The sequence below is a fragment of the Pan troglodytes genome, chromosome 13 (assembly GCF_028858775.2).
Source record: "Pan troglodytes isolate AG18354 chromosome 13, NHGRI_mPanTro3-v2.0_pri, whole genome shotgun sequence".
NCBI classification, from domain to species: Eukaryota; Metazoa; Chordata; class Mammalia; order Primates; family Hominidae; genus Pan; species Pan troglodytes.
Genome location: NC_072411.2, coordinates 118,804,932 through 118,818,943, shown reverse-complemented (window position 1 = coordinate 118,818,943; position 14,012 = coordinate 118,804,932).

Genomic DNA, 14,012 nt, shown 5'->3' with positions numbered 1-14,012 from the left:
CACATACATTTTGCTAAATGAATTAAAAAATTATTTATTTATGGTAGAACATTATAAAGAACACTACGTATGACAGGGCACTGTAAAGCCATTAAAAATCAGGTTTGAGAAAGTATTTGTTGAGAGAGATTCTTGAAATACATAGCACAGTGAAAAGTCAAGACCCAGAACTGTATTTATGGGATGATCTCAAACACCCAACAGATGTCTGAGTATAGACAAAAGGCTGGAAAGAAATTTGCCAGGATGTGAGTTCTGGTCAACTCTCACTGTTGGCATTGAAAGTGAGTTTTATTTTCCTCATTACAAAAGTAATTCATGTCCACGGTAGAAAATTTGAAAAACACAAAATGATATAACACGAAAAAGTGGATTTTAGTTTTAAAATATCTTAAAAGAGGAATGATTAGTCTCCAACTGACCCACAAAAAAAAATGTCAGCAATCGAAACCTTCAGCTGCTTGACTACCAGCTGCAATGTTTGCAACACTATGCCCTGTACACACCTATGCACATGCACACACATGCACATGCGCACTCTGAGATTCCACTAAGACACGCAGGGAAGTACCTTGGTGGGGTTGCAGGAGCTGAGGCTGAGATGAAGGTGTCCATTGGAAGAGAAAATACACGAAAATAGGAGGAGAGGATTGTGAGGAGAAATGAAATGAGAAAAGTGGCGAGTGGGCTTCTAGGAATAAAATTCCTGCTAATCACCATCTTCATTTAGAGAGATGGGCTGAGAGTCTTTTGCCAAAGAAAGAAGAGTCTACAGGATGGCTGGGATAGGTGCTATTTTAAGAAAAATATATGCAACCATCTGGAGGCTGAAGGGCTTGCTCGCCAGAGCCAGGTGGGCCCGTTTTCTATTGCAAATAACAAACCACCCTGAGACATGGTGGCTTATGGGGCAGTGGTCATTCATGCATCTGCAGCCTGGGGAGGGCTTGGTGGGGCAGCTCACCTCTGCTCCATGTGCTGTCAGATGGGACGACGTGACTGGGGGTGCCCAGGACAGCGGCCCCCAGGCCTGGCACACTGGTGCTAATCAGCTGGGAGCACAGCCAGGGCCGTGGGCTCCTTTCCACGTGGGCCTCTCCTCCCCAAGGGCTGCTTTGGCTTCTTGTGGGCACAGTGGCTGGGTTCCAAGAGTAAGTGTCCCAAGAGACAGGAAGTGAGAGCTGCCAGCGTCTGAAGGCCTGGGCCCAGAAGTTGGCACAGCACTGCATTCATTTGTCAAGTAGTCACAAGGCCAGATTCAGGGCAAGGGGAGACAGATCCCAATTCTTGATGGAAGGAGGGTCACAGAATTTGGGGGCCACATTTTAAAACTGCCACAGAGGGGGACACACAAGATCAATTCTTGGGGGGCTGCTCCAGCCCAAACCGTTTACAACATTGCGGTGCTCAGGAAGGACAGATGGGATGAGAAGTTTGAGGCGTGAGCAACATCGCACCACATCCATATAAAACTGCCTGCTATGGCAGGGACTGGGAGGAGAAGCCCAGTTCCTCTCTGGCCCACCTGGCCAGCCCCCACAGCATGGCTTCCTTCAGCCTCTGGGCTCTTCTCCTTCCACCTCTTCTGTCCTTAACAACCCTGAACAACCTCCAGTTCCCACAGGTCCCCAGGGCCTTTGTGAGCAAATGGAACATCCTGCCACTCCTCAGAGCCAGCTATAAACGCCAAATGATGTCAGGGAGCACTCAGGTGTTTTCGGCAAGAGAATTGGCCACTGTCTCTCCATGGGACTGATGAAGCAGAGGTGGGAGCTAGTCATGCTTTGTCTGGCCGGTGTGCAGCTCTGCCAGGACTGGTCTTCTCCTGGGACTTTAATGCCCATAAACTTCTGAGAGGGGACCTCACAGATGGAGTCCAGCCATGGAGGGGTAGGAGGCTCAGCGCAGGGAAGTGGCTGACTCAGAAAAGATGGGACTAGAACCCAGTTCTCCCAACTCGAAGTCAGGTGTTCCCTCCACCAGCCCATCTCCTAGGGTGCATTCTTTCCCTACTAGCCATGGAGCTTCTACTGTGAGCGAGGCTCTTACACACAGGGGAGCTCATATGTGATGAGAAAATGTTTCCAGTCCAACACCTCCACCCACAAAACCCTAATAGGGCATCTAAACATTTCCTGCAAAGAAGCCACAGCTCAGCAGGGCAGATCTGCGAAGCCAAGGTACACTGGGTCCTGTTCCAGAGCTCAACACCTCTCACCCACCCCACCAAAGGTGAAACTTCTCCAAAGTCCTCAGTGTCACCTTCTGTAAAGGATGGGAACCATGCTTTCTATGGTGTGATATATTCGAGGTTGATTTTCTGTAACAATGATGCTTCAAGTGAATTACCATTAAGTAAAAAGGATGATCCGGGAAGTCACGGTGTCCTGTGCCCCATACCACCCACTATGCCCCAGGCCCAGGATAAAAAGCACAGCCCAGTGTGGGGGTTTTGCTATAGCATTTGAGTTTTGAGACCAGATGGCCCCTGAATCCAGGGATCTGGGCAGGAGAGCCTGGAGCATTAGGGTTCTCCTACAGCCATAGAGCACGCCTTTCCCGGGTCACCCCAAACAGATGGGCAAGCATCAGGGTGCCCAGGTGAAGGCACAAGTGAAGGCTGAAATTCTGCTTGGGGCCGACTGGCCAAAACTTGTCCCTGCAGGCAGCAGGGACCTGTGCCCCTCATCCTTTTCCACCAGCAAACAGAATTCACCCTCCCAGTGTTCCTGGTGTATGATCTTTTAACAAATGTTTATTGAATACCAACTACGTACCTAAGACTGTTATAGACACTTGGAATAAAGAGAAAAACAAACAAACAAAATCCCTGCCTCTGTGAAACTGATGTGCTAATGGAAGAGGCAATATGATGTCAGGGGTAATAAATTCTCTCAAGAAAAACAGAGTGGGGAGGGGATGGAAGACAGGGAGGCCGCCCTGGACACACTGGTCTGGAAGAGTCTCTGAGGCGGTGATGTCTACGCAGAGGCCTGAGTGGGGTAAAGGAACCCGAGGAGACGCGGTGGCAGTAAGATCCCAGCCAAGGGCACATCAAGACTCAGTGCCCTAGTGGGAGCGCATTTGTATTTGAGACTGGAACAAGTGAGCAAGGGAAGAGAAGTAGGAAATGAACCAGGGGCTCCTGCTCTCTGCACTGCATGGAACCTAAAACCAGGAAGATAGAACTAGCATTTGTTTAAGTGCTGAGTATACATCAGGCACCTCTCTTATGCAATTGCTAAAACCACCCTAGGCGGGAATATATAGGCTCAGAGGAACTACCAGATCACAATACTGAGTGACTAACTTGGAATTTGAACCCAGGAATGTGTGACTGCACAGCCTGTTCTGTTTTCACTGTAGCCTCCTGGAGACAGGCTTTCTTTCAGGGTCCTGAGGCACTTTTATCTAAGCAGTCACTGTATGGGGCACATTGACCCACTGTCTGAGCCCAGGAGAAAACTGCGACAAGTGTCTGCCCTTTTGGCCATCAGCCTTAACAAAGGCAGACCACAAAGACTCACTCTTACCCATGTCCCAATCCCCCACCTGCCCCTCTTCCCAAGCCCCAAAAGGGCTATGGTTTGTGTACCCATGAGATATCCTGAGGCCAGAACAGAGAGAAACAGGACTGCTAGACAGACCTAGATTCCCAGGCTTCGAGTTCCCTCTTTCTTGGAACCAAAGGAAGACCAACTGCAAAGTCACATGAAGAGACACAGAGGGGCTGAGCCAAAGCACAGCAAGCATGGTGCCACCTTTTTTTTTTTTATTTTTGGATGGAGTTTTGCTCTTGTCACCCAGGCTAGAGTGCAATGGTGTGATCTCAGCTCACTGCAACCTCCACCTACCAGGTTCAAGCAATTCTCCTGCCTCAGCCTCCCGAGTAGCTGGGATTACAGGCGTGCACCAACACACCCGGCTAATTTTTTGTATTTTTAGTAGAGATGGGGTTTCATTATGTTGGCCAGGCTGGTCTCGAACTCCTGACCTCAGGTGATCCACCCACCTCGGCCTCCCAAAGTGCTGGGATTACAGGTGTGAGCCACCGCATCCGGCCGTATGGTGCCATCTTTAGAACTGCAGAGAGCTCTGTGTCAATTCCATGGTTAGTGGCCTAGAAATCTTTGTTTTCTAGACTAAGGACTCTTGGGAATCACAGTCAGGGAACCAGAAGTGACTGAGATGAGATTAGTCAACGACATCGTCTCTCTTCCTCCTGCAGTGGAAGGACCAAGGAATCAGCCAGAGTACACAGGCACCAGCCAGGAGGAGTCCAGGCCTTGGACTATTAGTCAGCAAGTTCCGCCATGGTAAGCAGAAAGCACAGGCCAAGCGGCTTTAATTCAGCTGAAATCCCAAACCACCAGGCTGTGTATTCACCTCACTAGGGTATGAAAAAAGATTTGGGCGAGAGTTAGTGCTTAAGACAAAAGTCACTTTCCCTTCCAGTTCTGATGATTCAAGATGTATCCAACCATTATTTTCCAACCACTTACTAGAGGAAACCTTTTACCAGTCTTCCTCTATTTTTCTTTATTTTATTTTATTTTTTGAGATGGGGTCTCATTGTGTCCCACAGGCTGGAGTGCAGTGGCACAATCTCAACTCACTGCAACCTCCGCCTCCCAAGCTTAAGTGATCCTTCCATCTCAGCTTCCCGAGTTGCTGGAACCACAGACTACTCAGACTGGCCCAAACATGCCCCTGCAGGCAGCAAGGACCTGTGTCCCTCACCCTTCTCCACCAGCAAGCAGAATTCACCCTCCCAATGTTCCTGGTTTACAATCTTTTAACAAATATTTATAGAATACCAACTATGTATCTAGGACTGTTATAGACACTTGCAATAAAGACAAAAACAAACAAAAGCCCTGCCCCTGTGAAACTTATGTGCTATGTTTTTGCACACCACGCCTGGCTAATTTTTTGTATTTTTGGTAGAGATGGGGTTTACCATGTTGCCCAGGCTGGTCTTGAACTTCTGGGCTCATGTGATTCTCCCACCTCAGCCTCCCAAAGTCCTGGGATTATAGGTGTGAGCCACGGTGCCTGGCCTATTCCTCTTTATTTCCTTTTTCCTTTATATATTCTCCTCATCCATGCTTGAGTGTTCTATTTCTCTCTCGTCTAATGTAATCTAATACAATGGAATATTTTTCTTTGGGATCATGGGGGAGGTTCTCACGTCTGGGAGCCTGGCCAAGGTATATGTATTTACAACATCTGAGTTCCATTTCAAAAGCTTGTTTCATGACCCTGTTCCTTTGATTACAATCTAATCCTATGTATGGGCAGGAACATTTTCTGCTGCAGCACCAGCCTTGAAAGAGACATATTACCAGCTATCACAACCTCCTCCCTGGTCACCCAGTTCAAAGACAACACACACACCCCTAGGCCTCTTCCTACCAAGCAAAATTTTTAGATGAACCACGCTTGCAGAAAAATAAATAAGACATTTTCAAAGAGACATCAATCTTAAAACTTGCTCTTAGCTTCTTTAAAAAAGAAAAAAGAGTGTTAGAGTAGATTGGTCTGAGATTTAAGCTTTCAGGTTGTGATATAAAAAAAACATGTATGAGTTCAATGCTAGCAATGATATTAAACATATATCAGCTTTGTGTGTCGAATTTTTTTTCTGATTCAATGCAATTTATGAGCAGCCTACACCCCACTTTGGAATAGAGGCATGGAATAGTGAAAGATGCTTCACCATAAGCAGCCCTACTTTCAAATCCTAACTCAGCGACTTAGTGGCTGTGTATGCAAAACTATTTCTCCAAGCTTCAGTTTCCTCATCTATAAAATAGAGACAAAAAATATCCAACTCTTAGGGTTGAAAGAATTCAATGAGATAAAGTCTTAAAGCTCTCAACAAATGTTAATTTCTCCCATACGCACCTCCTTGCATTGTGTGCAGTTAAGAGAGGCTACAAACAGGCATTACCAGACCCTTACCATCAAAAAGATCACAACCTGTGGAAAGATAACATTTAGCAGTATATAATAAACTGCAGAATTGGTGCTAGGTTGGAAATAGTCAACACAGAAACAGTCAGGGCATAAAGGAGATGGCCCCTATCAGCAGGGCTTCTGGGAAGCCTATCAGGAAGGCTGCACAGAGATGGCCGTGAAGGGTGGGGAGGCTGGCACTTCAGGCTCAGGTGTGGAGGGAGAAATAGATTCCCATGCTTGTGGGAGCATAGGAAGATCAGACAAGACTGACCCTAAAAGGTGGGGATGATGTGACAGGGAAGGGGCAGCGTCATGGTGTGGGGACACTGGAAAGCCAGGCAGAGGCAGGTGGCCATGATTTCATCTGAAATGGTATTCATTGTCAGCTTTGACACCGTAAGATCAGAGCTTTATGGAATGGAATGCTAAAGGCCTCCCCGCTCCCCAGACAAGAGGCAACCAGTGGGAGAAGGAGGAGCCAGTGGGAGGGGCATCCACAAAAGAGGGAGGGTGGTGGAGTCCACCGACTGCTCAGATGCAGCAGATAAAAGGGGAGAGGAATCACAGATGCCTCTTGGTTTTCGTCAGGAAAGCAAGCAAAATATGCCAACAACACTGGAGGCCCAAAAGTTAGAAAAGGGAGTTGCCTGAAGAAGAAAGAGCCATTTGGTCCATTTTGGACAAGTTTATTTGAGATGCCTGAACAAGAGCGCTGCGTGTGTGTGTCCTCCGAAGAGTGTGTACCCCTTAGCGGGAGGGCCTGCTTCCCCTTCTATTCCATTCTACCCACTCCTCTCACTGTATTCCAGATTCATGTTTCTTAAAAACTCAGCTGAATTCATAGCTAGGTGTGCCTGGAGGGAGGAGGTTATGCAAGCTGTCCCGAGGAAGCCAGAGGTGTGTTCGACCCCTGTGTTTCCTGAGTGTTAGTTGGATTCCTGAAGCCATCAGTTAGTGGTTCCCGAATGTTGTGTTCAGGTTCTCCCACCTTTTTTGAAGGAGAATAAGAGTTTCTAGAAAGGATCTGACTCCAAACCAGGCAAAGTCTCATGTCTTAGATGGAGTCAATACCTTAGAGAATGTTAAAATTATTGGGCCCAAAGGTAACTTGGAGATATTCTTTAGATGCTCTTAAGAATATTGTTCCTGGATTATGTATATTCCAAATATCTTCTGTGATTCGTCTCTTCACTTTCTTTAAGGAATTCTTTGATAAATCGTCATAGGTACCATGGATGGGTCCTCCTGCACATGCATTCTGCCTCCAAGGAAGCCCACCCTTCTCTGCTGATGCAGTTCAGCATGGCTTTGGCTGGCAAAGTTGTGTTGGCTTCTGGGCACCAGAATAGCAAGCAGGCCCCGAGGCAGCCAACATCAGGAATCGAGAAAGGGAGTTCCAGATGGAAGCGGCAGAGTGTGAAGATGCTTGACTGCAGGCCAGCCCCATGGCAGGGGGAGAGGTGTGGGGGTTTGGAATGCCCTAAAAGGTTCCAGACCAGTGGCAAAGCTGCTAGAAAAGGCTGAGCCCAGACCCAAAGGAAAGCCTTGTGTCCAACCCCTATGTTAAGATATGGGGAATTACAGAACCCCCAGGACTGAAATCACCCTCCCTCTAAGAACATCATGTCCACTGTTCAGCCATCTGCCAAGATTACCAAAGCAGAATTGTTTTTAACAGAGATGGTAATCCACCACAACTCCCGTGGGTCATTCATTCAGACCCCCTGCCTTCCACTGCCTTCTATGCAATGTTAAGAAGGGAAAGAAGTCCAACTTCACATTTTTCTGGACAATTTGAAGAAACAAACACAGAGGAAATGGTTTACATCAATGAAATGGATAAAAGCTGGAGAACAGAAAGAACTTCTCAGGAGTCGAGAAAGTGTGAGAGAACAATCACAGTCTGAACAGTGAGTCTCGGTATTCTTTTGTGAAAGAGCCAACTACACTAGGCCTCAGTTTCCCCACCTATAAAATGGAAAGACCATTCGCTGCTTTGCCTTACTTGACATTGCAAAGAGTAAAGCCCATTTGAGATGTTAAAGGCCTTGGCATGTTGAAAGGAAGTGTCTGCAGGGATCTATGAACTGAGAGGTTATCCAGCCATGGAGATGGGAAAATGAGGACTGTTCACCCTAGAACATCTTCCAGAGGGACCTAATGAGTAATGGGGCCAGAGTCATTTGTAATGTGCCACTGGACTGTGCTCATCCTCTTGGCTGCCAACACTCCTGCTTTCAGATGATAGCCCACTTTTTTCCATCAAAGGAACCACGACTTGACTACTCCCAAGGCTTGGTGATCCCAAGCATTCCAAGACCACCTGCTACAAGCCTCCATCAGAGCTATCAAGCAGCAACTGCTGACTCCTCCTGGAGGCAGGAAACAGTCACAGGCCCAAAGGGAGGTGAAGAGAGAACACTGAGGCGCTAGCTTAAAGCCTGGGAAGTGTGAAGCACCATCTCAACATGTAGGTTTCAACTGCAGCCTCAGTGAGTCCTGGAATCCCACTGGGGTGTCTTGGTCAGAGATTGGAGGAGGCCAGAACTGGTTCCGCATCTCCCACCCCTGCCTCAACCACAGCATCTCTGATGTTATTGGTCTTAAATATTGGGATGTTTTGTTTGCAAAAAGAGTTCTATGACTCCAAAAATGTTTATGAAACACTTGTCTGCACTAGTAAATTTTATTTTAAAAAAAAAGCATACAGAAGAAAAACTAATTGCACTTAAGACTTTAGAATCATATATCACATCCAACAGAAGAATTCTACTAGGAAAAATGCCCAAGCTGTTGCCCCCAAACTAATGTAACATGCTCATAAATGGCATCTGCCTTTATATTCTTGCTATTTGTTTATTTAGCTTTCCCCATTCTCTCAATTCCTAAGTACTCCTAGAACAGGTAGAGATGCTGCTATTTAGGAAAATATTCCCTGAGTATCCTCCTCTAGGCCACTGCAGACCCTTCTCGCAGCTCTGTTTTGTGCATCTTCCATACTTAACACTTGGTACTGCAGGTAGATCTAGACTATAAACACCTTAAGGACAGGAATCATGTCTAATTCCATCAATCTATGTGGCCCATGTTTAAGCACAGTGCCAGTAACTCAGGAGGAGTTTGAGAGACCTGAATGAATGAATGAATGCATGAATGAAGACACTTCTGCACAAATATATAATTCCTGGTTTCTCTTCTGTAAGTAAGTTAACATCTTCTATGTTTTGTTTTGTTTTTTTCTTCTAGGTCACAGAGGGCTAATGCTGTAAATTCTCTCTCAGGGGAAAGCTGGGCAGACGCACTTGGGAACATTTAAAAAACTAGGTTGGCATTGGAAAGGAAACAGCCAATATATTTAGCCACCCATGGCATGCCAAGGCCTTATCGAGACAGAAATAGGCACTGTAGGAGGAATCTCAATTAAATATTTTTCTAAGCAGTCAGCTCTGGGCTTTGCCTGAACATGGATAGAGAGCTGGGGTGAAGCATAGGACAGAAAGCCAAGAAGATCTCAGTGGGGCTTCTGAATCATCCTGGGGCTTAACTGCTAGCAATGTAAAACTGGTGACCCCAGGGGGCAGGGGTGCTGGCCTACCTTCCATGTCCAAGGAGCAGGACAACCTCCCTGCAGGTACTTTCCAGAATCCCACACATTTGGGGGACCCATCCTCTCCACCATACCTACTCTTAAGTGGCAGCAAGTATCCGGAATATTCTTCCTATGAGCTTTACCCAACTGTTTCCAATAGTTAACACTCCCTAAGAATCGGTCTTATCCAGAAAGTATTCCTGGAATGACTTGAGGAGAAACACAATGACACTTTGGGCATAGAATTCCACCCTGCAGCCTAGTTATCTTTTCTTTGTTAAAATATGCAGCACTTCAATCCAGAGACATAGGGACAACTGCCCTGAATTGACTGGGGTATGAGGATGGGCTCCAGTACTGGGCAGGGTGAGAATGGGAGGGGGTACCTGGCGGGGGTGCAGACAGTCCGGTGCAGAATGCACATATGAATAATAACAAATCTCTCTTTTTTTTCACATGTGGGCTTTTCCAAATATGGAAAACAGCTTTTCCCACTTAAAAATGTATCATCAACTTTTTCCCATGTCATTGCGTGTTCTTTTACAATGTGATTGTTAACATCTATATAGCATGCCCTCATTTGGAAGTCATTTTATTTAGCCCATCTCCAGCTGTTAAGCATTTAGATTGTTTCCTGTTATTATCACACTATGATGAACATGCTCAGGGTGACCGTTGTGTTAATTTCTAATCATTTCAAGAAGCAGGCTAGCTGGGGGTTAAGAACAAGGGTCTTGCAGCTGTTCTTCCCGATCTCAATCCCAGTGTCATGACTTGTTCCTTGTTAGACCTTGCTCACATGACTTGGTCTCCACATACCTCATTTTCTTCATAGTAAAAAGTATCTATTAATACTTACTTTATAGGGTTGTCTTAGGGATTAAATATGTTAATAAATATAAGTGCTTAAAACAATACCACTTTTAACACTGTGTATGGTTGAGAAAGTACTCAGTAAACTTTAATTATGATATCTTTGGATTATATTCCTTGAATAATTTCTGGGTCAGCAAATTTGCATATTTTAAGGCCTTTGAAACATATTGCCCAACTGGATTAGGCCAATTTACATTCCTGTAAGCAATCTATAAACACATCGGGTTGTTCACAGTCTTCTAAACCTCTTCTTTTAAAATACCCAAAACATTTACTGTAAGCAACCTGGACTTCTCTGTAGTGGTAGGATTTAGCACTATTGATCCCTTTTTCTTGAAATTCTTGACTCCCTAGTTTTCTTCCCCTGCCTTCTGAGTTCCCCTTTTACATCTCTGATCTTCCCTCCACTTCATTGCCTCCCCTTTCCTGAGACCTCAAGATGCTGGATGTTTCCTGAGGTCCAGACCGCAGCGGTCTTCTCTCCTTTCTCTACATCCCATTTCTCAGAGGTCTTATCTACTCCAGCCATCCCCTCAGCTTCCTAACACCTCTAGTTCTCATTCATCACAAGTGTTGCAACCCTAGTCTCCAATTACTAATTAATTCCATGTGACTGTCCCATGGTTTCAAATCTCCCAATCCAACACCAAATCTACCACATCTGGTTCCCTCCCCTCCACCTTCACAGGCAAGCTCCCAGTTTCCGTATTTCTATTACCAAAGCTTGAAACTTCAAAGTCACCTTGGATGCCACACTCTGACATCTAAGCAGTCATCAGATCCAACATGTTATTTTTTTCTCAGTATCTCCTGGACTGTCTCTTCCTTTCCATTTCTAATACTGTCGCCCTTATTCACACTTTTATCATAAGGTAAGTCCTCTTGCCAACCAGCTCTCCCTGGCACACTCCTTCCTTTGATGGGCTTGAAGATGGATCTCTATAAATGCCCCACCACTTCCCTACTCAAGGCTCCTCTGCAGACCTCATCACCTGAACAAAGCCCATACTCCTCCCTCTGGCATCAAGAACTTCAAAGACCTGACCCCATTCTATATTTCCAGCCCTATCTTCTGGACCTGACCTGTATTTCTCTTAGCCTGTAATGTCCATTTGCTCTAAATCCTATCTATTCTCCAAATAATTCTCCTCCCAGAAGGTTTTTCTGGCCACTCCCACTTACAATAACCAGTTGTACTTAGGACAGTTGGGCTACAAATAATAGTTTGAGAAACACTCAAATTGGCCTCAACCATAGGGATATTTGTTAGCTCGCATCACAGAAAATCTACACACAGAAGAGCTGAAGGGCGAGGCTATAGCAAACACTGCTGCTCAACAGCATTTATTTTCCCCTTCCTCTTTCCTAACGGAAGTTCAGTTTTGCTCAAATCTCCCACTCCTCTTTTTGTTCAAGTCTACATAGTCTCGTGCTTCTGGGAGACTGACCTCATTCTTAGCTCTAGTGAGTACTTAAGGGCTTGGGTGCTGGAGCCTGAGTTCAAAACTTAGTTCTGCCACTTTCTAGCTGTGTGGTCCCTGAGCAAATTATTTAAACTCTGTGCATCCCAGCACTTTGGGAGGCCAAGGCAGGAAGGTCACTTGAGCTCAGGAGTTCAAGACCAGCCTGGGCAACATAGTGAAACTTCATCTGTGCTAAAAAATTTTTTTTAATTAGTCAGGTGTAGCGGTGCACACCGGTAGCCCCAGCTACTCTGGAGGCTGAGGTGAGAGGATTGCTTGAGCTGGAGAGATCAAGGCTGCAGTGAGCTATGATCGCACCACTGCACTCCAGCCTGGGTGACAGAGTGAGACCTTGTCTCTCTAAAAAAGCAAGCAAACGGCTGGGCACAATGGCTCACACCTGTAATCCCAGCACTTTGGGAGGCCAGGTAGGTGGATCACTTAAGCTCTGCAGTTCAAGACCAGCCTGGGCAATGTGGTAAAACTCCGTCCCTACTAAAAATAGAAAAATTAGCCAGGTGTGGTGATGCACTCCTGTAATCGCAACTACTCAGGAAGCTGAGGCACAAGAATCACTTGAGGCCAGGCACGGTGGCTCACGCCTGTAATCCCAGCACTTTGGGAGGCCGAGATGGGCGGATCACGAGGTCAGGAGATCGAGACCATCCTGGCTAGCGTGGTGAAATCCCGTCTCTACTAAAAATACGAAAAAAAAAAAAAAGAAAGAAAGAAAAATTAGCCGGGCGTGGTGGCGGGTGCCTGTGGTCCCAACTACTCAGGAGGCTAAGGCAGGAGAATGGCATGAACCTGGGAGGCAGAGCATGCAGTGAGCCGAGATTGCGCCCCTGCGCTCCAGCCCAAGACACAGAGTGAGACTCCGTCTCCAAAAAAAAAAAAAAAAGAATCACTTGAACCCAGGAGGAAGTGGTCGCAGTGAGCCGAGATCACGCCACTGCACTCCAGCCTGGGTGACAGAGTGAGGCTCCATCTCAAACAAACAAAAACTGTGCTTCAATTTTCTCATGTATAAAATGAGGATATTAGCAGTACTCCTAGAGCATTAAGGTTGTTAAGTGAGATAATACATGTAAAGCACTTAGAACAGTGCCCGGGCACATAATAACAGTTGTGTTTACAGAGCACTTGCTGTTTTTACCCTGACTGGGGTAAAACAATAATGGCACTCCCATGCTCTTTGCTATTGCCTGGTTTGGAGTAGCCATGGGATCCAGAGCTGGCCAGAAAGCCATGAGGGGAGTCCACTGAGGACCCTCTGAGGATATTGTCTTAACTCTTAAGGAGGAGACTTGAGATTGTCTGACTCTTTTATTTTCCATACCGTGCCATGTCGGAAGTCTGAGCATGCTGCCTGGCCCGTGCAGCCTGGGCAGCTGGGGCCTCAGTGTTGGCTGGGTGATGCCGTCAGAGACCTGGACGCTCATCTCCTTGTGCATCCCTCTTCCGTGTGCTGGCTTCTTCCAAGTGGCAAGTTGGTGACAGCAGTCCCAGTCCTCATGTTCTAGGCACAACAATCAGAGAAGTAGAGACTGCCCTTTCCTGTGGCTCTCTTTAGGAGCGAGAGAGGCTTTCCCATAGGCTCTTCAGCAGACCCCATTCTTACCTTATCAGATAGAACTGTGTCATGTGGCCTTTCTTAAAATGAGTGCCAAAGTAAATAGAGTTTTGTATAGTCCAGTCAGGGCAAGCCTAGAGTTGTGATGGGGTCACATCCCTGGAGACAACGAGGCAACTTCTAGCAGCATCTCTACTGGTTCCTTTGTCCATGGACAGTTGTGTCAAGATAAAGGATTTCCATGTAGGACTCAAGAGACCTAGGTTCCGGCCTTGGCACTGCTGCTAGCCAGCTGGGTGACTTTGAGCAAGTCACTTAACTTCTCTGAGTCAGTGTTTTCATCTAAAGTGAGAATGATAACTTTGCCTTCATATTGTAAGAATCCAATGAGAAGACGAGGCAGCACCTTGCAAGCTGGAAGTTGCTGTGCAAATGGAAGATGCTATGGATTTTAAGGGCTGCTTTCCTCCTTTAGGAATCCACTTTTAGGCAAGTGAACTCTAAAGCCAGCAGCCAACCAGCAAAGTGAGTCAAGAATCTTCGTCTCCTT